Source organism: Oreochromis aureus, linkage group 17 (genome assembly GCF_013358895.1).
Source record: "Oreochromis aureus strain Israel breed Guangdong linkage group 17, ZZ_aureus, whole genome shotgun sequence".
Taxonomy (NCBI): domain Eukaryota; kingdom Metazoa; phylum Chordata; class Actinopteri; order Cichliformes; family Cichlidae; genus Oreochromis; species Oreochromis aureus.
This window is the reverse complement of record NC_052958.1, coordinates 22997320-23024002: the sequence shown is the minus strand read 5'-3', so window position 1 is coordinate 23024002 and position 26683 is coordinate 22997320. Positions and strand designations below refer to the sequence as shown.

The following is a 26683-nucleotide window of genomic DNA, read 5'->3' as shown; positions in this document are numbered from 1 at the left end:
GCCATCAGGTCTCAGGGGGCCAGCAGATCCTGCTCCTCTCATATATAACCCTGCTCATTTATATGCAGCAGTGTATTTTTAGGGAGGCGTTCCCTGACTCTGTCCACATACAGCTCAGAATCAGCCAGCACCCTCTGACCCCGGCACCTCGTCAGTGTCCCTCAGTTCATCTCCTTCATGGCCACTGCGTCAGGTCCCATCAGCAGATGGCCATGGTCTCTATCATCGTGGGCGTATTTTGCATTTTCTCACCTGGTGAACAGATGAAGGTGCTGGTGCTCAGTGAATAGCTGAACACACTCTTTCTTCTTCAGCTCTGTGCTTGGAGCTATGCTGTGCCTTGGATGGTTGTATAAATAAAAGCTCTCCTGTGTTCTGTGCGAGGTGACCTCAGTTTGTGTTAGATTCCTCCAGAGTCCATCAGCTTGTCATAGTCGAGGTTTAAAACAGCGTGACCTTCACTGGCCGCACACTTGGTGGTTTCATTCCAGGTCCTCACTCTGCACTGAGAGCAGAACGCCCGCAAACGTCCGGCCGTGTCATCATTTTACTCCCAGTACAGCCGTCACATCACAGCTGGGTCTTTAGCTTTGTCACCGTTACAGAGATGCTGCTGATTACTGTCTTACCACCGACCCTCCAAAAAATACAAAATGGCTCATCTAATGTTTGTATGTTCAATTGTTGCTGTGAATCCAGTGGAACTGACAAATCCTCCTGAAGTTCATCACATCAGATGTCTTTCTGTCAGCTGAGTGGAATATTTGAGCACCACATGTCTCTGGTGAGATAGCAGCAAATGTTTTGATGCTGTAAACGAACCCAGGTGGTAATCTTAAAGTAACAGTAAGCATCAAGTCTAAAGAGAGGCGATGAACTCGTCGGGCACAAGTGTGAGTCATGTGGTGTCAGCCCACCTCTGTTTAAAGGTGGGGTGTGCTGGGAAACACCGGGTGCATGGAGGCCCTTCCCCACAGCTTCTTGGCCTAAGCACAGGGCGGACCTGTACAGCGTTCAGCTGTTTCACTGCTGCGCCACCTCTCCTATGATAACATAATGTACATGTGAGAACACACTGTATATCCATATTGATTCAGTATTTGGTTGAATAGCCGGAAACATGCTGGAGTGTGTGGTGGCCCATTTTCCTTGTCCTGGTGACCTCTGACCTCTGAGCTATGGTTCGTTGCCGTGGTTGAGCTGGTAGGTTTTGAGTTTTGCACTGTGTTTGGTTGTCACTGCAGCGTCTTGGAGCTGATCTGACTGTGTAAAACCTGTTTACAGTCATTAGCAGCCCTGGAAGAGCCGAGCTCATTAGGAGGATTTTCACGCTTTGAAACCCAGCAGCCGCCTGCAGGGGTCAAAGGTCAGCGCTGCAGCACAGGGCAGACACATAATCGGGCTTTTCAATTAGTCACATTTGAAGTGTTTCACAGCCTCTGAGGTCGAGACACCAAATTAGATTTATTATCCTGCGGGGTGAGACTGAGCTCCACACTCCTCCTTCTCCCCTCAGGACTCCATCTATTCTCTCATCCTCGCTCCATCTCCTCCTCCTCCTCCTCCTCTGACAGGAGGATGAGTAAGACGACAGATTAATGAAGAAGGAAAACAGCTCTGATATTTTCAGATGCTGCGTCTCCATCAGTCCTCTCAGATCCACAATCACGTTGCCTGCCCTCAGAAACTGGAACCATTACACAGCAGTGCACTTCATTTCCTTTAGCCAGGAGTGAGATGTCTCAGCCACTGATGGTCACATTTCCATCCTGTTACTGTGGATCTTCACGGCCCCTGTGGTCCCTCGTCTTTTTATAGCGACATTACTACACAAATGCTGACAGGGTCCTGTGCTGGACCCTGTGGATGTGTGCATGAATTTAAAAAAATTGTTGGGTCCATAAGCATCTGGATTTGAAGGATTTGAAGATGTTTTTGTCAGACCTCAATCATGAACCATGTTTTAGATCCATGCTGGTTGTGCTCAAAGGCAGCATGATAATGTAATCGCTTTGACTGACAGGTGGTGGTAGCTGTCTGCTAACTTCACCTGAACTGGACCTCTGGACATGTTTGTGCTGTATTTTTAATGACATCATCTGACCAATAACATGTCCGCTGTGAGGTTCCTATAGTAACAGAGCATCCAATAGGGCGGAGCTTCAGTTTCAGGATTTCATTTGGAATCATTAAGTAATAATTAGCAGGTATCTGTGTCTGAGTGATGCTCCGATACAGTCAGAGATGCAGACTGATAACCAGGCTAGTTACCACCAGCAGAATACTCAGAGCTCCACCCTCTCATCCAAATATGGTTCCTTCTTTTCAGTGCTTAATGCAACACTTCAGAAGTCAAAACCAGTGACTGCAGATCTGGAAATCCGTTCATTCAGTTTCATGACTCGCACACATTTTTGGAAATGCTGATCACAGGGTTCCATAGGAAAACAGAGGCATGAAGATGTTTCCTGTGCATCATCATGTTTTCATGTTTTTTCATTGTTTCACTCGCTCAAACTGAACCTGAGTTTCACAGCTACAGGACTCTGTTATTCGCTCTGTTTCGGTCCTCAAGACATATTTTTCTCTTCCCTCAAAATCATAACTGAACGTAGGACATGATAATCTGATCTGTGTCTCACATCTCTCATCTTTAACTGAACATCATTGTGAGATGAGTGCAGACAGCAGCCTGAATGTTGGCGCTGCAGCACAGCCCGTGTCCAGATGTTCCCCCAGAGGACGGATTCTGAGGTCTGCACCGAGGCCGCGGCGTGCAGGGTCTCCATCTCACTCACCGTCAGCCCCACATCTATACTCCAATGCGAGAACATCCAAATGTAAGCGACAAATTTGTGGTGAATTTGCAGCGCGCTCTCACACTGACTGAGACGCCTGTGACAGGATGTAATTTACTGCAAATTAAACCCTGAAAATCATTCTGGCTGCTCCCAGCGCCACTCGAACGCACCGCAGATGGCTGCTGGCTGAGGCTCCGTCTTCTTCTGCCTCTTCTCCTGCTCAGCTCTCAGATAAACAGGCTGCACACACACACACACACACACACACACACACACACACACACACACACACACACACACACACACACACACACACACACACACACACACACACTTTCACCAACTCTTTACTGCTAACCACAGACGATCTGAGGCGAGCATTTAGACATGACCACAGGAGGAGGCTCTGAGGTATTTGCAGCTCGTTCGTGTCCGTTTACGGTTGCAGTGAGGGAGCCGCACTCAGCTGCCATCACTCACAAATGCACGGTGTGAATGACACGCAACCCATAACACTCCCAGTGAGTTGAGGAAATCAATGTGTTGTTCATGGCTGTATTTTCTGATTGTGTGTTGACAGGGTGACCAATTTACATCAAGCACAAGTAAAACCCAAAATATGACCAAACATCAGAGTGGGGCTTAAAACCTCGCCATCCCTGCCCTCAGCTGCAGGCTGGGAGGCAGGACGGCCTCACACACTGCTGAACGCCTGTACTGTGTCTAACGTCTGACACCATCAGTGTGTGGTCATCAGTATCCGTTTACCTGTATGTGTAAAGTTCCTGTTTATCTGACGGGCGTGTGGTTCTGGTTCAGCTCATGTCTCTGTCTCTCAATCGCTGCGGGTTTGGACTTCATCACAGATTTTTCTGCCTCTCTGCTTCCAGCTGTGAAAATGTACAGGTTTTATTTTTCTGCAATAATGACTGAATATTATGAGAAAACAAGAAATCTGAGGATGCCAGCTGAGTGTTTCTGTCTGATCTGGCACTTAATGGCATCGGCAGCTGAAATGACCTTCAGTCGGAGCGCTCTCGATGCAAACACAGATCTGTCTGCCTCTGACAGTAAATGCATCGTTATGAATTCAGCAGTACAGCCGCAGGTATCCAGCTGAAAGCTCCCATAAATCCAGGTTCCCGTCACCTTCCTGTCAGCTGCTATCAGTACGAAGACATGACGCTGTCAGCTGTAATTACCGCCGCTTTCACTCACTCGGTTTGTGGGCTCTGATTGGCTGCTGAAGCTGAAGGCGAGTCGATCTAAAGTGAGTCACAGCAGATCGCTAGAGTCATGCCTCAACCGGCTGATCGACGCCTGACGCTGACCTGATGACAGCTGACACACACGCACACACACTGTGTGTTCTTATTATGGATGTTCAGTTCTGAAGGTTACCTGCAGAAAAACTACAAAACTGAAATCTTCTAACTTTTCCGTGCACAACAACATGTGAAGGTATTTACAGCATGCCTTGTCCTCTTTCAGCCGAGTCACAAATATCATCTAACATACTGTGTTCTGTTGGACGTAAAGCAAATCAAATCTCAAATTTGCAAAGTTCAACGTCCATCTGAGAAGTCTTGGGTTCTTTGGTTCGACCTTCAGCCTCACAGCTTGGCTGTTCGCTGATGTTTTCAGGATTTCAACCGACACTTTTCATTAACGTAGTTATGATCTCAGGGTTTGTCCTTTGCAGTGAATCTGAGGCAAACAGCACAGGACTCCTGAAAAGGAGAGGAATAAAGTAAGTGTGTGCTTTTTAAAGAATATATTCTTCTGGTCTGATCAGACAGTGAACTCACCACAGGCAGTGGGCTCACCCTGCTGGGTCAGATCTGGATGTTCTGGTTGCAGATGTCAGTGGGATTCTGAGAGAGGACCAGAAAATGGAAATCTTCCTTCACGTCTCTGCTGGCTGATAGATTTTCATCATATCCAATCAGCAGAACCTCCTGGGAGCCGTAGTTAATTATTAATACTCATGTATCTTAAAGTATTGATAAAAAGAAGATCCAGTATGAAACCACTGAGGCAGAGAGAAGGAAGAGGCTCGTCTAATTATCTCCATGTCAGCCTTTATAGTGAGTTTTACCCCTCCAATGTGAGGCAGCACTCTGTGCTCCAGATGAGATGTGAATAAACACCATCCTGATGGCCCCTGCAGTCTGACACTCACTGCAACACGAACTGCTTCAGCGAACGCTGCGGAGCAGCGGGTTACCTCGTTCCTCCCAGCGGGCTGACCTCTCTACAGCTGCACAGAGCACATTCAAAAAACAGCCAAAGTTATTATTTTCAATCTGTAATGGAACCTCTGAACCATTTTTCAGCCTGTTCATGCAAAATCCAACATCATTATCTTCTCCCACAAATGGATTTCCACTCCCATTTATCATCATAATTTCCTCATCGGCACAAAACTTTCCTGCTTCAAGCAAGCATGGAAACTTTTCTGCAATCGGGGGGAAAGATTCTTTTTTTCCAATTATTAAATCCAGTTTATTTTTAATTTCATTCATCATTCATGTTGATCAGCTGCTGTGTATAAGCGCTCACGTCTTCTCCTGACCAGCTTCACCAGAACTGCACAGAGCTGCTCTATATTTAGACTCTGCAGGTGTGTGCACGTGTACGTGTGTGTGTCTGTGTGTGTGTGTGTGTGTGAGTGTGTGTCAGTCACTGATAACAGCAGACGTCAGCTCAGAGGATTTTTCTGTTTCTGTCGGTGTTTAAATGAATCTTTGCTCTCTGTGTGCTGAAACCATTAATGAGCTTTAATCCAATTAATGTAAACCTCATTTATGTCCTACCAACATACTGATTACACACACATACACACACACTCATATGTAATGAAGTCATGTGACTGATACGATCCCAGAGAAGTTTGCGGCGCTGATCAGTGAGTCTCAGTGAGGAAACAGTGCTGCTGGTCCCAGAGGAGTCAGTTTCTGGAATTCAGGGAGGAATGTTCTGCTGTTCCTGATGTAATGGCACAAACAGTGGAGACTATTCCCCGGCACAGCAGCTGTACAGATGTTTTCCACTTCATTTGACTTTTTAGCACACGCCCCTCGTACACCTGTGTGCTTGCTGAGTGGTGATGTACCACCACGTAGCCATTTTATCCTATAAACACCGATATTTGCATCGTTCTGTTCCCCCTCTGCGGTCAACTCGAACACCAGGAAGAAGAGCCACACCGATAACTGTGTATGAACAGTGATCAGTGCCTCATAGAGAAATATGAGCGTGATGTTGAGCAGACAGATGTTGTGCTGCCACACTGATGGCTACAGATATGAATCACTCTGCAACAGGAGTGAGGCTATGGTCTGAGGAAGGTTACAGCTGAACCTTCACAGTGGAATTAGTGATGAGCACTGATAAGGTGGGCTTTTAGTGAGACAACCAAAATAGCTTGTTTCAGTCAGACGATGAACTGGCACAGTATGTGAAGCGAACGTATCGGATAAATGGAGAGGTCATGTTCAGGCCTTAAACACAGCAGACAGACTCACTTTTCATAGTCGGGCCTGTTTCTCTAAATAAGGCGACAGGATCCATGTTTTAAACCTGTGTCCTAAACATCACCTAAATAAGGCGTTTAATGGTGGTTCATGGCGAGGTGAAGGTAAATATAATAAAGTACTAGGTCTCCATCAAGTACACAGGAATGTTTCTTTTATATACAGAAAGGACAGAATCAGATCTATCAGCATTTCTTATTTAATCAGTTTGTCAAATGTTTGAATGAACACTTAGTTCTTGTTTTCTGAGCATCTCAGCCTGCACTGTCTCCTCGTCATGGCAGACCCCCGCAATCGTCATGGTCTGTAAACTATCTGTGGGGATGGCAAGCATTAACAGTAAAAGTGACCGTGGTGGTGTCAGTGCCGTGGCGGGAGAGTAAACACCAAGGCCGCAGACTAATGGCCGTGGGTTTCTTCTACACCTGTTTGCATGTTTTAGACGCTACAAAGCCGCCTGCTGTCACTGTTTTAAATGAAGCAGTGAGTGTGGCAGACTCATGGCTGAGAGTCTGGAGAGCAGTCTGAGGTTGTCACTAGTGCCGTTCAGATTGGTCACAGCAGAGGTGTTAATCCTGACCAAACACTCTCTATTTACAGCTGTTTATTTGATTTTGGCCTGACTAATTCATTCATTTCAGACTCTAGAAGTGACACGCTCACTTAACACAAACAGAGCTGATGGAGACTGCAGAGGAGCCTCACAGCTGCTTGTGTGTCATTATATTTACCTGGAAGATAGCAGGTGTTAACCTGAGAGAATCCATGGCCCTCCCTCACCATCCTGCCTGCTGCTGCTGCTGCTGCTGCTGAACTCGTTTTCAGAGGGAAAAATATCTTCAGAAATATCAGCAGCAACTTTGAAACGCTCCTATCACTTTCATACTCGGAGCTGTTATCAGCAGAATCACGGGATTCGTCCGTTGCTCCTTGGGCACTGAACCCCGGCAGCTTCCTCTGTGCTGCTTCTTTTCTGCTCCAACTTGGACACGTATTAACAGACCAACACATCCAGGCTTCTGTCTGCCGACTGCAGCTGCTTGGTTGAGGTTCAGAAATTATGCTGGGTTATATTTCTAACTGTGGACTGAAGCTGAACCTAAGTGTGAACAAACAAACAGCAGGTGAGTCTCAGAGACGGAGAAGGTAAAGACCATGCCACAGGTCAGCGGAAGCAGCATCAGTATTAATTTAAGCTGATCTTTATTATCAGTTACCTGAGGCTGGAACGCTGCAATGTGTAAATTACATAATGTTGCTAGACCTCAGAGCTGCACTGGTCAGCTGATCTTAATAAGAAAACAGTGATTTAGTCCAGGCGTCATTTCCCGTTCAACCACCGGAACTCGTTGCCAGTTCTTTAGATACTCCACTTGTAAAACTTCTTTTAAAAGAAGGCTAGCAATCTGTCAATCACACGTTGTTAGCCAATGAGTGAGCAGTTTCACAGTCAGCCACGCCCCTTGTTGAGGAGACCTTAGATACGCTGATCTCGAGACTTTATAACGGGAGTTGACAAACGATCGTTTAAACTGTCTGTGGTTGCGTCACGCTGTAGCGCCCCCTGGCTGCAGCGCTGAGACAAAACTACCTCTGAAATCGACAGTGAGACAGTTTAAAGGAGCGTCCACCTCCCTGAACTGAGCCGCATGAACCGGGGCGGGGCGATCGTGGCTCAAGAGTTGGGAGTTCGCCTTGTAATCGGAAGGTTGAAGGTTCGAGCCCTGGCTCGGACAGTCTCGGTCGTTGTGTCCTTGGGCAAGACACTTCACCCGTTGCCTACTGGTGGTGGTCAGAGGGCCCGGTGGCGCCAGTGTCCGGCAGCCTCGCCTCTGTCAGTGCGCCCCAGGGTGGCTGTGGCTACAACGTAGCTTGCCGTCACCAGTGTGTGAATGTGTGTGTGAATGGGTGAATGACTGGATATGTAAAGCGCTTTGGGGTCCCTAGGGACTAGAAAAGCGCTATATAAATACAGGCCATTTACCATTTACCATGAACCGAATAACCTCCGACAGAGTCATGCAGGCGGAGGAGAAAGTAAAACCTCACATAAACATCACATGATGACGAGAGGAGCAAAACAAGTTCCAGTGAAAAATCCAAACTGAAATATGAAACTCCACAATACTGGACACAGTTCATCTGTGTCTGCCTCTGTGTGCGTGTGCGTGTGTGTGTGTCTGTGTGCGTGTTAAACTGGATTATCATGTATTGTGTTGGCTCGAGGGTTAGAGGATTAGACATGATGATTAAACTGCCACTGAAGGCCTTTTGGCTCTTTAATCTATTGAACAGAGAGCAGGCTGAACAAACAGCCAAAACACACACACACGCGTATTATGTAGCATATAAATCTGCATATAAAATGTGTGTTTGTGTCTGATCTTCATGTTTTCAGAGGTTTGGGGCGATGAGCGTTCAGATTAGAGGAAAGTTAATCGTGTCTGTTTCAAAGTTCCATTGGTCAAGTGTGGAGCAGTGACCTCACAGCACTTGTGCGAGGCTCGGGGTTTCCTGACTGTCGGGACACTGCACAGCTGTGACTCCGGCCTGACTCGAGTTGTAGTAACCCAGAGGGAGATACTTCCCTGCAGAACATGTTTCTGACAGCTTTGTTTCTACACATGCGGATATCACAAAGAGACACGATGAGCTGATTACAGGAGGAAACTTTCTCGAGCACCTCGAGCAGCTCCAGCAGTCACACTCTGCCTCCTCATTAATCCATCCTAATTTAACAGCAGCACTCGCAGGCATCGTGTTCCTGAGTGTCTTCTCGAACACTTATTGGGCTGATCTTTTGTTAGCTGCCTCATTTTGTTTGCATCTGCTGGTGGTTGTGCCCTGGCGTGTTTTTATCTGTGTGACATACTCTTTTGTGTATGTCACACACAAAAGTTTGTGGCACGTTCGTTCAGCTAGTTTCATATTAAAGGTGTTTTACCTTTCACCTGCACAGTCTGGACCTGCTGCAGGACCTGGCCTCCTGTCCTGGTGTGTAAAGAGACCGCCTTAAGCAGTGGAGGTGCAGGGGGAGGCTAGGCTAAAAACAACCCCGTGCCTTCTCACTCTGACACTAATGCTGCTCTGTCTGTAATCCCTGACAGAGTCATGAACCAGGGCATCCACAGGTGTAAACAATTTACAGCTTTTAAAATGGTTTCAGATTCAGTTTTAGACACAAAGCACTCCAGACACAGAGTGACCGAAAATCAGCAGCTCGGTTCAGACCGAACTTCCATTTTTACATTTCTGGAAACTGAGAGCGGACTGCTAATGTGCAGTCTGCATCATGCTCAGAGCTCCCGCTGTTGCATTACAAGTACTGACCCCTTGCTGAGCCTAATCTTAAATTTAAGCTTAAGCTTAAACCTAAGCTACTACTGTTAAGATGTCTAAAGTATTGTATTGCCCTCTGATTACCACTAAGTTTTTATCCATATGAAAGGAGCCTGAAGTTGTTCCTGGAACTGTAAAGTTTTCAAAAGGTAAAGAAGAATCCCGACTCTCACAGAGAGTGAAACCATGTGCAGGAAACCAACCTGAGGTACGAATAAGATACAAAGAGCGATAGTTTAGGATGTGATGATTTTTAAACTGTGGGCTGTGAAAATGAGAAATATATTTTCTGTGTAGAGATACTTCTTTCTGTCATCCTGCAATTACAGCAAACGACGCTGCAGAGACTCACTACTGCCCCTTGTGATGAACATCGGTATTACGAGGATGGGCTGTGGGTCGCTGGTTATCTTGCTAACTTCAGTAGATATTTGGTAGATTTATTTCTATCCGTTTCTGATCATTCTGGGTCAGGTTTTAATAATTGAATCACAGACAATATGTGGGATAGACGTGAAGCCAGTGCAGGCGTCTGTAGGTTGGTTTCATCACAGTGACCCTCCTTAGTTATTAGGAAATAGAAGCTAAGGCAGAGAAGACACCAGAACACACAGCAAGTCACACCTGTGCCTCAGGAAGACCTTCCAGGTGTCGAAGGTCAGCAGTCAGCGCTCAGCCCCTGCTATGAATAACAAGAGAGAAAATGCAATACAACACACACACACACACACATACCCGTTTTTACTACCTGGTGGGCCCACCTGACTGGGAGGGTGCTGGTGGGATCCACCTTTTCTACATGGTTTAGAAAATTGATTTTAATTGCTAAATTCATGTAAATTTTTTGTGAAGAGGAAAATCACTTGATATATTAAAAACACTCACATGAAAAAAATGACCTGAATTTTGCTATTCCTGTGGGGACCCTCCTATTTAAATTAGCAATTTTACTTTTTACCACAAATTATTAACATTTCCTACCATGTTAAACAGAACAGCTATAATACTACAGCAGCTATGGTGATAGTGTACCTCAAACACAGTTAAATTTCTCAATCCAAACAACATTTTTCTGTGTTTAAGCTCTTTATTTAAAACACAAGACATTTTGCATGGCAGCAAAATGTCATGGCATATATCCCATCACCTAATAAACAAAACAAAAACAAAAAACTGCAAATGGGGCAGTGATTGTTTATTTCTAAACAAAAAATCCCAAGTATTCCATTTATCCAAATGTTTTATAATGTAAAAAAAGCAATTCACATTATTATTTTGTCTTGTACTGACCTTCCTACAATCCATAATGAAATGAAAAGTGCCGTTGTGCACAAATATGTAAAGTACTCAATTTAGTTTACACTGGGCCAGCCGAGGGTAAACTAAATATGAGCTTCAACATGAAACATGAAAAAACAGCACTGAAACGTGCAACTGTGTGTTTTAAACCAAAACGTAAAGTCTTTCAGCACTCTGGTGCCTCAGTGCTCCGATTCTGTTTGTGACATAGACCTTAACTGCTTTCCACGTCCTTTGTTCAAGTTCTTTTGGTGAAGATTCAATACACGCAATACAATCCACCTTACCAGGAACTTTGCCACCTTCTATGAACCTTTTCTCATTTTTTTCTACAGCAAGAGTCTCTGCTGCAGACCAGCCTCTCTTCTGTGAAGCTCCTGAGAACAAACAAAAGTATTGATAGTAATAATTAATTTTAATTGAAGGGGCCTGTGAGGTGAAGTGATATTTCTGATGTTAGTGATTTCGAGAGCATACTGGTAAAACTAGTGTGAGGGACAGACAAGAAAATAGGAAACTGAACAAGTAAAATACAATATGTGAACAAGTGAAATAAAAAGTAGCCCCCATTTATTTTTGCCATTTCAGGGGAGATATTGTACTGCATGTACATATCTCAAAAATGACAAACTTCCATGTACGGCAGGGGTGTCAAACTCCAGTCCTCGAGGGCTAGTATCCTGCTTGTTTTTGAGATATCCCTGCCATACCTGCTGCTGATTACCTGGATCAGGTGTGCTTTGCCAATAAGAAGCTACAAGGGCAGGTTAGTTGGAAAACAAGCACGACAGCGGCCCTCGAGGCCTGGAGTTCGACACCTCTGCTGTATGGTGTTATACAAATGCTGTAATAACTCAAACATACTTCCAGAGCTAAATAAAAACCTGTACAGCACCATAAAAATCTTTTAACTGTGTTCAACAAATTCATCAACTGAAGATAAAATTGTTTCAGGCAACAGGGAACAATGAAATAATTAAACCGTCTCCTACAAAAGAATTTGGACAGTTAGGCCAAGTTCTTTGTTTTTGAGTCACATGAAGAGGTTTAATATTCTTTGCTGTGGACTTTGGGTTTGACTTCAAAAGCTGAATATCAGACAGCAGATTTAAATAAAATTTAAATAAAATATCACCCTAGCTCTTGAGGTGTATATTTGTTGTAACAATACCTTTCACAGGAGTATCACCCTCTGACTCTGTCCACCATGTTGTTGTGACCAAAGGGCCTGTTTAAAAAAAACAAAACATTCAATTCAAATGCATAAATCTGGTCATTTCAGAAGTGAAGTGTTTATTAAGAGTGTCATAACTTAACAAGGAGATGGAGTCAGGCCTAATACCAAGATGGCGGCCCATGCATCACACTAGGCACAGTGTCTCTTCACATTTCACAAGTTTGCTGTGTTATTCCTGTTTATTTTGGGTCTGTTCATGTAGAACAGCTTCGCTTTTACATCTTACACCCAACTAGAGGTTTTGGATTTAGGATTACACAACTTTGACTGTTTTATCAGCAAGCTTTGACTCATCCCGGAAATAAGAAGAACACCGATGCTTTGCAGGCTGCTCGGCCAACCGGAAGTGCTCGAAGACGGCACAGAGACTGTAAACAAAGGCAAGGGAAACGCAGAGGGCTAACAGTTAATCTAAGGCTAACGCCTGGTGAATAAAGTGAATGAGTTATGACTGTGGATCACTGACAACAGGACACTAATGGATTGTAATGTCATGATACTAATGGAAACACAACTCTATCGAGCTAGTTGGATGCCACACTCTCCGGCGACTTCAGCTCAGCATTCAGTACAGTTATTCCCTCCAAACTCCATCATCAAGTCTGCAGATGATACTACGGTGATTGTCTCATCAGTGACAACGACGAGTATGACTACAGGGAAGAAGTAAAGCACCTAGCTGTGTGTTGCTGACAATAACCTGCTTCTGAATACCAGCAAAACCAAAGAGCTCATTGTGGACTTCAGGAGGGAGAAAACAGACACCCATGTCCCCATCTACATAAATGGAACAGCTCTTGAACGGGCCTCCAGCTTCAAGCTCTTGGGGACCCACATCTGAGAATCTGTCCTGGTCAACTAACACCTCCAGCCTGGTCAAGAAGGCCCATCAGCGCCTCTTTTTGTTGAGGACACTGAAGAAGAATCACCTGTCTGCTGACATACTGGGTAATTTCCACCGCTGTGCGATAGAGAGCATCCTGACCAACTGTGTAACTGGTATGGGAATTGCACTGTTGCTGACCGCACGGCACTGCAGCGGGTAGAGAAAATGCATGACAGGGACTCCACCTCCTGCCACTGAGGATGTCCAAGAGAAGAGATGTCTATGCCAAGCACGCATCGTTCTCAGGGACTCCTCTCATCCTGCCAATAATAATAATAATAATAATAAATATCATAATGTTAGGCAATGATAAGAAAATGAAATATCGCGATAGAAAATCGGTAAAACGCACATGCTCAGTGACTTTGTTTTCAAACGCACATGGCGGAAAAAGCATGGCGACGGAGAATGAGAAGGGGGAAAGCGGATCGTTGAATGAATCAGATGAACCAGAATTGCTTTGTAAAAATGGTGCAATTTCAGCGGTGTGGAACTGGTTGGGCTTTCGTCCGTCAGATACACGCCAAAGCACATTTTTTGGTAGAGCATGCTAGCAGGACGTCATTATTACCGAACAGTGTTGGGAAGGTTACTTTTAAAATGTATTCCATTACAGAATACCGAATACATGCCCCAAAATGTATTCTGTAACGTATTCCGTTACGTTACTCAATGAGAGTAACATATTCTGAATACTTTGGATTACTTAATATATTATCATGCTGTTTACAACTAACTGAATGTACTATTGCTGTGATTTATTACTGATACTGAAGGTCCGCGGCTCCGAACCGTAGTAAAGGGACCTCTGGCTAATACGGTGGGTTCCGTGTCGGGCTGGTAGCCGAAAACTAGCTTCACTTTGTTGTCTGGGTCAACTTTGCTTGCCAGAGACAGAGAGGCGTTGAAAGGCTGCTCTAACGGAACTTATTTTTCCGGAGGAAAAAAAAGAACACAGCGTACAGTCGAGTCTTAATAGCTTACTTACAGCTGGGCTCGTCAGGCACTCTTCTTGGCTGCAGTGGTTATTATTATATTTACATGCTTCCAGCTCCCGTTTTTGCTCCGTGACAACTCGGACTTTTCCTTTCTCTCCCTCCCTCGCTCACAGACACATAACGGGTACGGTAGTCCATTCTCCCTGCAGCACGGACTACACTGCCCATGAGGCTACATTCTTTAGGGCCATATTACATTCCCACAGATGTAATATTATCTACAGCTACTTTTAGTACCATTGATGTTAAGTTAGACTCTTTTTCTCCAATTGATCTTTCTGAGTTAACTTCAATAATTAATTCCTCCAAACCATCAACGTGTCTTTTAGACCCCATTCCTACAAAACTGCTCAAAGTAGTCCTGCCATTAATTAATGCTTCAATCTTAAATATGATCAACCTATCTCTAATAATCGGCTATGTACCACAGGCCTTCAAGGTGGCTGTAGTTAAACCTTTACTTAAAAAGCCATCTCTAGACCCAGCTGTCTTAGCTAATTATAGGCCAATCTCCAACCTTCCTTTCATATCAAAAATCCTTGAAAGAGTAGTTGTCAAACAGCTAACTGATCATCTGCAGAGGAATGGCTTATTTGAAGCGTTTCAGTCAGGTTTCAGAGCTCAGCACAGCACAGAAACAGCTTTAGTGAAGGTTACAAATGATCTTCTTATGGCCTCTGACAGTGGACTCGTCTCTGTGCTTGTCCTGCTAGACCTCAGTGCTGCATTCGATACTGTTGACCATAATATCCTATTAGAGCGATTAGAACATGCTGTAGGTATTACAGGTACTGCACTGCAGTGGTTTGTATCATATCTATCTAATAGACTCCAATTTGTACATGTAAATGGAGAGTCCTCTTCACACACTAAGGTCAATTATGGTGTTCCACAGGGTTCAGTGCTAGGACCAATTCTATTTACATTATACATCAGGGGTGCCCAATCCCAGTCCTCGAGAGCTACTGCCCTGCAGCTTTTAGATGCGTCCTTGTTCCAGCACACCTGAATCAAATGAATGGCTCGTTATCAGGCCTTTGCCAGACTTGATGGCATGCCGAATTGGTAATCCAACTATTTGATTCAGCTGTGTTGGAGTAGGGATGCATCTAAAAGCTGCAGGACAGTAGCTCTCGAGGACTGGGATTGGGCACCCCTGTTATACATGCTTCCCCTAGGCAACATCATTAGAAGACATAGCATAAATTTTCACTGCTATGCAGATGACACGCAGCTCTATCTATCCATGAAGCCAGGTAACACACACCAATTAGTTAAACTGCAGGAATGCCTTAAAGACATAAAGACCTGGATGGCCGCTAACTTCCTGCTTCTTAATTCAGATAAAACTGAGGTTATTGTACTCGGCCCTGAAAATCTTAGAAATATGGTATCTAAGCAGATTCTTACTCTGGATGGCATTACCTTGGCCTCCAGTAACACTGTGAGAAACCTTGGAGTCATTTTTGACCAGGACATGTCCTTCAACGCACATATTAAACAAATATGTAAGACTGCTTTCTTCCATTTGCTTGCAGCTCTAAAGTTAAAAATATCCTGTCTCAGAGTGATGCTGAAAAACTAGTTCATGCATTTATTACTTCCAGGCTGGACTACTGTAATTCACTATTATCAGGATGTCCTAAAACTCGCTGAAAAGCCTTCAGCTAATCCAAAATGCTGCAGCAAGAGTCCTGACAGGGACTAGAAAGAGAGAGCAGATTTCTCCTGTTTTGGCTTCCTTCATTGGCTTCCTGTTAAATCCAGAATTGAATTCAAAATCCTGCTCCTCACATACAAGGTCTTAAATAATCAGGCCCCATCTTATCTTAATGACCTTGTAGTACCATGTCACCCTATTAGAGCACTTCGCTCTTGCACTGCAGGCCTACTTGTTGTTCCTAGAGTATTTAAAAGTAGAATGGGAGGCAGAGCCTTCAGTTTTCAGGCCCCTCTTCTGTGGAACCAACTTCCAGTTTGGATTCAGGAGACAGACACTATCTCTACTTTCAAGATTAGGCTTAAAACTTTCCTTTTGCTAAAGCATATAGTTAGGGCTGGACCAGGTGACCCTGAATCCTCCCTTAGTTATGCTGCAATAGACGTGGCTGCCGGGGATTCCCATGATGCATTGAGTTTTTCCTTCCAGTCACCTTTCTCACTCACTATGTGCTAATAGACCTCTCTGCATCGAATCATATCTGTTATTAATCTCTGTCTCTCTTCCACAGCATGTCTTTCATCCTGTTTTCCTTCTTTCACCCCAACCGGTCGCAGCAGATGGCCGCCCCTCCCTGAGCCTGGTTCTGCGGGAGGTTTCTTCCTGTTAAAGGGAGTTTTCCTTCCCACTGTCGCCAAAGTGCTTGCTCATAGGGGTCATATGATTGTTGGGTTTTCTCTGTATTTATTATTGTGCTATCTACTGTACAATATAAAGCGCCTTGAGGCGACTTTTGTTGTGATTTGGCGCTATATAAATAAAATTGAATTGAATGCCTGTAGCATTCTGCCTATTAGCTTAGCACAACAACAACAACAAAAAAAGCGCTCTCTCACCCAGGAAACACGCAGAGAGAGAGCGTCACCCTGTAACCATGGCAACCGTAACGCTGCCGCCTGGAACAACAGAACATAGCTGTCAAACAAACCCAAACAGTCCTGACCCGCGATAATATGAAACAGGAAAGTACCGCCGTGTAATCCATTTATTTCAACAAAGTAACTGTATTCTGAATACCACCTTTTTAAACGGTAACTGTAACGGAATACAGTTACTCATATTTTGTATTCTAAATATGTAACGGCGGTACATGTATTCCGTTACTCCCCAACACTGTTACCGAACCAATTTTATGTCGTACATGGTGCTCAAAAATGTTTTAGTACGACTTTGCTAAGCTACAAAGTCGCACCGCTTGACGGATTGTTGGAGCATTACGGCTACCGCAGTCAGGACGTACTGTGCCTCAACATAATATTACCGCATTTTGTGTATAACCTCTTTTTAAGTTTTGTGGTTATTATACATGGTTGTGCTGAGGATATGTCGGCCAATTTCCACTGGAAATGCCTTTTGTTAAACTGTCAGTGAGGAATTTGCATTTGCACTTTTAAATTTTTATATAACTTTTATGCACATAAAAAAAACAGCTGTTTGTTTAAGTGAAAATACATTAATGGGGTTTCTTTTTTGCACTAAAGTTGTGGAGTTATAAAGTATTTTGTCTCGCGTCAATTTTATTGTCAGTTACATTGTTATCGCCAATTTTCAAATATATATCGTGTTAAATATTTTTGGCCATATTGCCCTGCTCTAATTACATCGGTTAATGCTATCGTTTAGAACACTGACATAGTATAGTTTCTGGTATAGTCCGTACACTGTCTACTCCCACTGCTGTAGATATACTCATAGGACACTGTAGATCTGTTTACTAGAGGTGGATTTTGATTATTGATTTATCGATTAAAATCAATTCTAGCTTGGATAATGTGATATCAATTCATTAAAATCCTGAATCGATTTTTTTATATAAATTTATTTTGCCCAAAATGTCAGAATCTCAGGTTAAACCTCACAAAATTTCAACAACCACCAAACAGCTAAAACAGTAAATGAGAGCAGGAACACAAAGCGTGAACCCCCGACGGATCAGAATCAGTGAGATGTCGCCTTTCTCACCCGACTGTCAGGAAGTGTTGTGTGGCAAGCAGGAGTTGGACCCAAAATGCAGGCACTCAGGCACGAGGTTTAAATACAAGGAACTCAGCTTTATTTACTGGCAGGGGAAAGTCATACAAAACTAAACTGGGAAAATATGAACTACAATTTACAGCAAGGCACACAAGGAAACACACAGCTTGAGGGACGACACGACACTGACTCAGAGAAACACAGGGTTTAAATACACTGGGAAGTAACGAGGGGAATGAGACACAGAAGGAGGGCACAGCTGGAAGAAATCAGAACTGATGAGACAAGGAAGCAAAGCAGGACACATTCACATAAGACACAGACCTTCAAAGTAAAACAGGAAGTATAACACAGAGACGCGAACTTGACTAGGGGAGACAGAGCAACTAAGAAACACAGAGAACAACAACAAAGAGACAAAGAGGGCAGCTACCAAATACTTAGAAAACTAAACAGAATACAAGAAAGCCAAACTAAGACACTAGACTATACAATAAACTGGGGCAACAAAGAGAACTAAGATAAAAGTACAAAAACTCAGAGACACAAGAAACTCGAAACACTGGGTCATCGACCCAGGACCGTGACGCCGACGGCACGAACACCGTCGGGGGTGAAAGGCGACAGCTCACTGATTCTGATGTTTCGGCGAGTCCACGCTTTTTGTTTATGCCGTTTTTGTGCTAGATTCTGAAGCTGCAGGTTTTATCTCTCTCCAAACAATACCTCACAATAACAATAACAATCCTGACTGAACCAGCAGCAAAAGAAGATCCAAACACATCACATTCACAAAAACATCGTCATGAATTCATTTTTAGTTTTGCTGTTTTGCTTCCACCACGATAAAATCACGCTTCATGCACATCTTTCTCTCTCAGTATACTTCAAGAACAGTTTCCCGTCTAAAAATCTGTTTTCTGCATTATTCGCTTGCTTGTTACGCACTACTAAGTCTACTGTTGTTTACAGCGCTGTCTGCTGCTGTTTTTTCCCTTTTACTTACTTACGAAAAGAAAACCTCATTTCTGCTGTTCAATACTGAAGAAATTTAAACTTGAAAATTATGCAAAATTATGCAAAATTGCAAAACGCTTAGCTGTGTCTCTAATAAAACCTTTAACTTTGCTCTGCTTCACTTCAGCAGCATCAGGTAATGTTCAGATGTTGATTAATGGTTTTCTTCAGAGAACAGATGGGTTTGGCTGTCAGAGGGAAGCTTTTTTGAACTGCAGGTCCTTGAAGGGTAATACAGTTGAAGCTGGAGGATCTTTATATAAATATCCCATAATGCTCATAACGTCCTTTAACTTTTGGTAGCTGTTAAAAGCATGTAGTTGTGGTATACTAGTGGTCAGAAATACCATTATTACTTTTCTATTACTTTAATATAAATTCAGGGTTGACCCGGGACCACTGCTATGAGTCACACTATGCAGCATAAAGGCCGTTTCACATCGGATGCAACATGCGCTGTGCTCACCGATAACTAAGAGTGAAGGATCCAGAATTTGTTGCGCTGGCTGCTGAGCTCTGCTTGTATATCGTTTTTAAGCGGCCGCTCTAGGTGTACTAAATGCACCTCGTTTCAAAACATGTATGTATCGGACTTTATCTCCTCTACGAGAGTTTGTGTTGTATTATGTTCGAATGTTTCATAAAAACGTATAGCTCATTCATAACGAGGAAAGCTTTGTAACTGTCCTGACTAGTGAAGAGTGTGTCATTTCCAGTGTTGGGAAGGTTACTTTTAAAATGTATTCCATTACAGAATACTGAATACATGCCCCAAAATGTATTCTGTAACGTATTCCGTTACGTTACTCAATGAGAGTAACGTATTCTGAATACTTTGGATTACTTAATATATTATCATGTTGTTTACAACTACGTGAATGTACTATTGCTGTGATTTATTACTGTTACTGAAGGTCCGCGGCTCCGAACAGTAGTAAAGGGACCTCTGGCTAATACGGTGGGTTCCGTGTCGGGCTGGTAGCCGAAAACTAGCTTTACTTTGTTGTCTGGGTCAACTTTGCTTGCCAGAGACAGAGAGAGGCGTTGAAAGGCTGCTCCAACGGAACTTATTTTTTCCGGAGGAAAACACGAACACAGTGTACAGTTGAGTCTTAATAGCTTACTTACAGCTGGGCTCGTCAGGCACTCTTCTTGGCTGCAGTGGTTATTATTGTATTTACATGCTTCCAGCTCCCGTTTTTGCTCCGTGACAGCTCAGACTTTTCCTTTCTCTCCCTCCCTCGCTCACAGACACATGTCTGGCAGTCCATTCTCCCTGCAGCACGGACTACACTGCCCATGAGGCTACATTCTTTAGAGCTATGCCTGTAGCATTCTGTCTATTAGCTTAGCACAACAACAACAAAAAAGCACTCTCTCACCCAGGAAACACGCAGAGAGAGAGCGTCACCCTGTAACCATGGCAACCGTAACGCTGCCGCCTGGAACAACAGAACGTAGCTGTCAAACAAACCCAAACAGTCCTGACCCACGACAATATGAAACAGGGAAGTACCGCCGTGTAATCCATTTATTTCAACAAAGTAACTGTATTCTGAATACCACCTTTTTAAACAGTAACTGTAACGGAATACAGTTACTCATATTTTGTATTCTAAATACGTAACGGCGGTACATGTATTCCGTTACTCCCCAACACTGGTCATTTCCACAACACTGCTTCCCCTCCGAGGTCGACAGCGCCTTTAAAAACGCTCTGGAGGTCCCTGTGTGAGCACATCAACCTGTGAGAAAATGTCTACTTGGACACACACAGGTATTTTCCTTCATGGTGTGGCGATAAGAGATGTGAGAGGGCATTTATTTTTCAAGGACCTGCAGTTCAAAAAAGCGCCACTCCGGCAGCCAAACCCATCTGTCCTCTCTCAAAATTCGTACTAGTAAGTTGAAACTTGAGTGCAGAGATTTTTTGGCTATGTCCAAATACAAATGGGGTTTTTTTTCTTTTCTCTTTTTTTTTTTTACACTCAAAAATTATGTTTATACATACATATCCTGATTTACAAGTACCGAATATTTATAACCATAATTTGAGCCCATATACCTTACACCAGTACATATTCATATATGTAGCACATCTGTATATATTTAGCAAATCTGTATATTTGTTTAAAGAACATCTGTATATTTGCTTAAGTTATCTGTATATAATATGCTCTTATTGCACTTACTACTCTTGCACTTCTGACTAGATGCAAACTGTATTGCATTAACCTGTATTCATACATGTGTAATGGCAATGAAGTTAAATCCTAATCCTAATAATGAAAATTGGTTTTAAATTCTGTTTGTTCACGGCTTTGCTCATAAACTCTTTTTACTGTCAGAGCTCAGGCACCGCTAACACGTACACCGTTACATTCGCTCAATGCAGCTCTTCCTTCTGCAGAGCTGCATTGATCCAAACAGGTAGTTGCATGAACATTCCATGCATGAAAAACCCAAGGGTCTGTCCACACACCAGGCATGGAGAGCAGAAGCAGCTGTTTTGTTTCAATAAAATTGCTGAGATGACAGTAGGTTGACCAGACTCCATGTTTCTACACAAATGTAATTTTACTGGGCCTCTTGCACGTGACCGTGGTCTACAGGTGTGTGTCCACCGTGTAACATTAAATAGCTATATGGATTTAAAACAAACAGGAACTCATCAGAATAATTTAGAAGATAAACTGCACAGAACCACTGCAGCGGAATGTGAAGGTTAAACATGCTAACAAGGTTAAAGCGTGTTCGTATTCTGATCATCCATCCCCCTTCACCACCTCCACCACTGCATACTTGAGCATTTCAATAAGACTTCAGGCTTTTAAAGTTAGTACAAATGTAATATAGGTCAAATTAAGCTCCCATAAATAAACAACCAAACCAGTGTCAAGGAGCCGTAATCATCCCTCAGTAAGCCTCCAGGCCACAGAGCTAATCAACATTAGCTAACCACACACCATGTATGAAAAAGATTGCAGTTAAAAACTTTAACTCATAAAAAGCTAAAATATATCTCTGAAACGTCTCTGCATCTATTGAGAGCAGCAATATAAAAGTTTTGAGAGGACTTACCTGGTTTCCATCATGTAATCAGTCTCTGCAGAAATTAAAATGGCTTTGCTCCATCCAAAATGGCTCCTCGTGCTGAGTGTCTGTGGGGGAGGGGAATAGGTAACGTGGGGACCGCAAAATTCAGGAAGTGTGTAACCTTTGCGAACAAGATTCTTTCCTCCTGCTGAGGCACACACTTTATGGGGGGATGGGCATGGTCATCGTGGGGACCAGAAAAGTCTGGAAATGTCAGCTTACTCTCATCTGCACACATTTGTTTCATGTAGGCTTGCTTTTGTTACACTGTTGATTGTTTTTGTGTATTTTTCACATTTATTGTTGATCAAAAATATTTTATTAATTAAAAAAGAAATCCAAATAAGGAAAATAGATCACTTATTTTTAAAACAGCAGTTTAAGCACAGGCAAATGTAGTTCTTCAGCAATTACCGTGATTTTTAGATGCTAATCGAAATAGCGACAGATTTCAGTCTGGGTTTAAACCACATCATAGTATTGAAACGGCTCTGCTGAGAGTTGTTAATGACCTTTTAATTGCAGATTTAGGGAGCCCTGTGGTCTTGGTTTTACTGAATTTGTCTTCAGCCTTTGATGTGGTGGACCACAGCATTCTGCTAACAAGACTAGAATTTTTAGTAGGCATTAAAAGAAGCACCCCTGAATGGTTTAAATTGTATCTTTTGGATAGGTCCCTTTGTCATGGTCCTGGGTAGACCATGACAAAGGGACCCAGTGTTTTTGGTTTTTGTACTTTTACTTTTGATAGTTTTCTGTATTATGACTGTGTTTTGGTTTCCCAAGGTTTAGTTGTGTTCCCTCTGTTGGTGTCATCAATGCCTGTGTATCCCCTTTAGTGTAGTAAGGTCTCTCGGTTAAGCCCGCGTCTCTGAGTCTGCGTCTTTGCGTGTATGTGTCAGGGCTCTGTGTGCAGGCAGACGAAGAGAAGGATCCAAATGCGAGACTCGGACACTGAATTGAAACTCAAAACCTCAGCTTTATTGCTGGAGAAAACAAAACAGGAACTGAACAAAGAATACTGGTGACAGAGAACAGAAACACATAGGCATAATCTGATGGTACGACGTGACAAGGCGCAAGGGCAAAACCAGGGCTAATATACACAGGGAAGTAATCAGGGAATGGAAGACAGGAGGGAGACACAGCTGGGAGAGATCTAACGAGGGAGGGGGAGCGAAGCTGGACACACTAACATAAGACACGGACGTTCACAATAAAACAGGAAACAAGAAGCCACACTTAGACACGGGCTAGACAGAGAGACGGACTTGACACTGAACAAAGCCTACTAATATAATAATAAACACAGTATCACAAAGTAAACAGCATACCAATACCAAAAACATAAGAACTAATCCCTTAACAAGAATAACCGAAACATAGCTGATAATAATAATCAATAAAGCACCAGAGAAGAAGACAGTCTATCATTCAAAAATAAACCAAAACATAAGAACTGAAAATGCTGGGTCTAACCGACCCAGAACCGTGACAGTATGTGTTTCCTATTTTACTTTGAAGGTCCCTGTCTGATGTCAGTGCGTTCTGTTTACGTTTCCTCTGCCTCGTCAGCTGTGATGTCTCCCAGGTGTGTTCCCCTCCTTGCACATGCTACCCTTGGGCTCTAAATTTGAGAAATATAACGTTTCTTTTCATTTTTATGCTGATGATATTGAAATCTATTTTTTTTCTGACTGACGATACTCCATCTTCACTACACTGCTTTCTTGATTGTATGAGGGAGGTCAAAGGCTGGTTATCGAGTAACTCCCTAACTAAAAAGATAACGGAAATTATTGTCTTTGTTACCCACATTCCTCGGGGACAATTTGCTGATATATTTGTGCCTTTTGCTACCTCCCTCTTTGATACAGTATGTAACTTAGGTGTTCTTTTGGACAGTTCCTTTAAACTTGTTAAACAAGTGTCCCCTGTAGTACAGTCTAGCTTTTACCAACTACGGCAAATCTCTAAGGCTAAGCATTACATACCGCAAATGGATAACTTTTCCATGCCTTTGTTACTTAAAGATTAGACTACTGCAACTCCCTTTACCTGGGCTTCTAATCTGCCCTTCTTCATAAACTACAACTTGTTCAAAATGCAGCGGCACGCCTTTAACTGGTACTAGAAATGGCTGACTTTAGTGGCTGCCCATTAAATATTGGATTGATTTTAAGATTTTATTGCTTACATTCAAAATCATAAATAATATTGCACCTTGCTATTTAAATGAACCTCTCAGCCTGCACTTCAGTCATCGAGTCAAATGCTCTTGGCGCAACCTAGGTCCTGGCTGAAAACCAGAGGTGATGTACACTTTTATTGCATCTGTATGTAATTTCAACCTATTGTCTTACTACTTTTTTTACACTAGGAGTGAAATATTTCTTTTAACATAGTACTCCCGGGTTAATTAGTGCTTTGTTATTTTCGGGAAGTGTATATATACTCTGCTATTGTACCCAATTAATTTTATTTCATATTTTAATATTTAGAAGCACTTTGGTGTACCTCTGGTCTTTAAATGTGCTAAATAATAATAATAATAATCATAATAATGATAATAACTTTATTTATAAAGCGCTTTCAAACAAAGTGCTGTACAACTATTTAAAACTAAAAAGATAAGTAAAATAAAAGCGATACATAGCAATACAGGTAAAAGACACAATACAAGTTAGAAACAGTAAAAATTTAAAAACTAAAAGCATAAATAAAGTATTGATTGATTTTTTTTTTTTTTTAATGAAATAGCCCACAGTCCACCTTTGAATACAAGACCCCCCTTACTTTTAAAGGTATTACCTCTTTAACTTTATCTTTATAGTATTAATAAGTTAAAGACACTAAACATATAAAGGAAAATTACTTCTAAGTAGGGCTGGCCGAAAATCCATATCGTGGTATAATTTGAAGCATGTGCGGTAACGATATATATCGAGATATATTCTTTTCTTCTGTATAATGTATTTTCCACACTATAAGGCACACTTAAAATCCTTTAATTTTCTCAAAAATCAACAGTGCACCTTACATATGAATTCTGGTTGTGCTTACTGACCTCAAAACAATTTTATGTGGTACATGGCGCTCAAAAATCTGTCAAAAATGTTTTAGTAAGACTTGGGTAAGCTACGAAGCTGCACCGCTTGATGGATTGTCGGACTATTACGGCTGCTGTAGTCAGGAGTCTTGCAGAGTAATCTGGGTCCAAAACTCTATCCACTTCAGGCGCCAAAGTCAAATGAACGCTGCAGCATCACTGAGAGTTAAAAACTTCAATTCCATCCATCCATCCATCCATCCTCATCCGCTTTATCCGAGGTCGGGTCGCGGGGGCAGCAGCCTAAGCAGAGAAGCCCAGACCTCCCTCTCCCCAGCCACCTCCTCCAGCTCATCCGGGGGAACACCAAGGCGTTCCCAGGCCAGCCGAGAGATATAATCTCTCCAGCGCGTCCTGGGTCTGCCCTGGGCCTCCTCCCGGTGGGACATGGCCGAACACCTCACCCAGGAGGCGCCCAGGGGCATCCTTGTCAGATGCCCGAACCACTCAACTGGCTCCTTTCGATGTGGAGGAGCAGCGGCTCTACTCTGAGCCCCTCCCGGATGGCCGAACTTCTCACCCTATCTCTAAGGGAGAGGCCAGCCACCCTTCGGAGGAAGCTCATTTCTGCCGCTTGTATCCGCGATCTTGTTCTTTCGGTCACTACCCACAGCTCGTGGCCATAGGTGAGGGTCGGGACGTAGATCGACCGGTAAATTGAGAGCTTCGCTTTTACACTCAGCTCCCTCTTCACCACGACGGACCGGTGCAGCGTCCGCATCACTGCAGCCGCAGCACCAATCCGTCTGTCGATCTCCGGCTCCCTTCTCCCATCACTCGCGAACAAGACCCCGAGATACTTAAACTCCTCCACTTGGGGCAGGAACTCATCCCCGACCCGGAGTGGGCACTCCACCCTTTTCCGGCTGAGAACCATGGCCTCAGATTTGGAGGTGCTGATCCTCATTTCCGCTGCTTCACACTCGGCTGCGAACCGTTCCAGTGCGAGCTGGAGGCCCCCACCCGATGAAGCCATCAGAACCACATCATCCGCAAAAAGCAGAGATGAGATTCTGAGGCCACCGAAGTGAAAGCCCTCCGCCACTTCAATTCTTTCATCTTTAATCAAATGATCTGTCATGCTGTCATGCTGCTTTACCAGGTGTAACAATTAAGTTTAACATCCAGGCATCCATGGAAACAGAATGTATTATATTTAACAGAGTTATAAGTTAGCTCGCTAGTTTCCACCTAAACATGATATAGCATGTTCTGACTGAGAGATTTCTGAAAAAATTAAAACGTACAGCTCTGCCATCACTTCCAACATAAATGAAGACAGAAAACTAAACAGCAGTGACGTTTGTAGGGTTACTGAAGTTGGACTAGCTGGTATATAATGATGTACTACGTGATCGCTAGTGACACAGCTATGTTAGCATAACATTAGCACAGTGAAGCTGGAGGATGAACACTAACTTTTTTCCACTTGATAAAAGTTAACGTGAGGGTTCCTGATGGTTAGAGACAAATGCAGTCGCATGGCAGGATGCTGTAAAAGGACCAAACTTCAGTCAGGAGAACAACTGAGATAATCCATCAATAATACAAGGTTAGTTATTAGAATAGAGCAGCTGCGAGACAATTCAACATTAATGAATCAATGATATGGAAAGGAGAATTCATACATAAGGCACATTGGATTATAAGGTGCATTGTCGAGTTTTGAGA

At 43.2% G+C, this 26683-nt stretch overlaps 1 protein-coding gene and 1 long non-coding RNA gene across 2 annotated transcripts in view; one reads left to right on the top strand and one right to left on the bottom strand.

Annotated features, from left to right (window-relative positions):
* LOC116313813 (potassium voltage-gated channel subfamily D member 2-like) overlaps positions 1–26683 on the top strand; it is a 107292-nt gene that overhangs the window by 50823 nt on the left and 29786 nt on the right. The window lies entirely within an intron of this gene.
* LOC120433777 lies at positions 10490–22012 on the bottom strand. The gene is made up of 3 exons (XR_005608746.1): positions 21889–22012; positions 12147–12203; positions 10490–11352 (listed from the first exon to the last, which is right to left on the bottom strand). It is a non-coding gene; the product is annotated as an uncharacterized LOC120433777 (long non-coding RNA).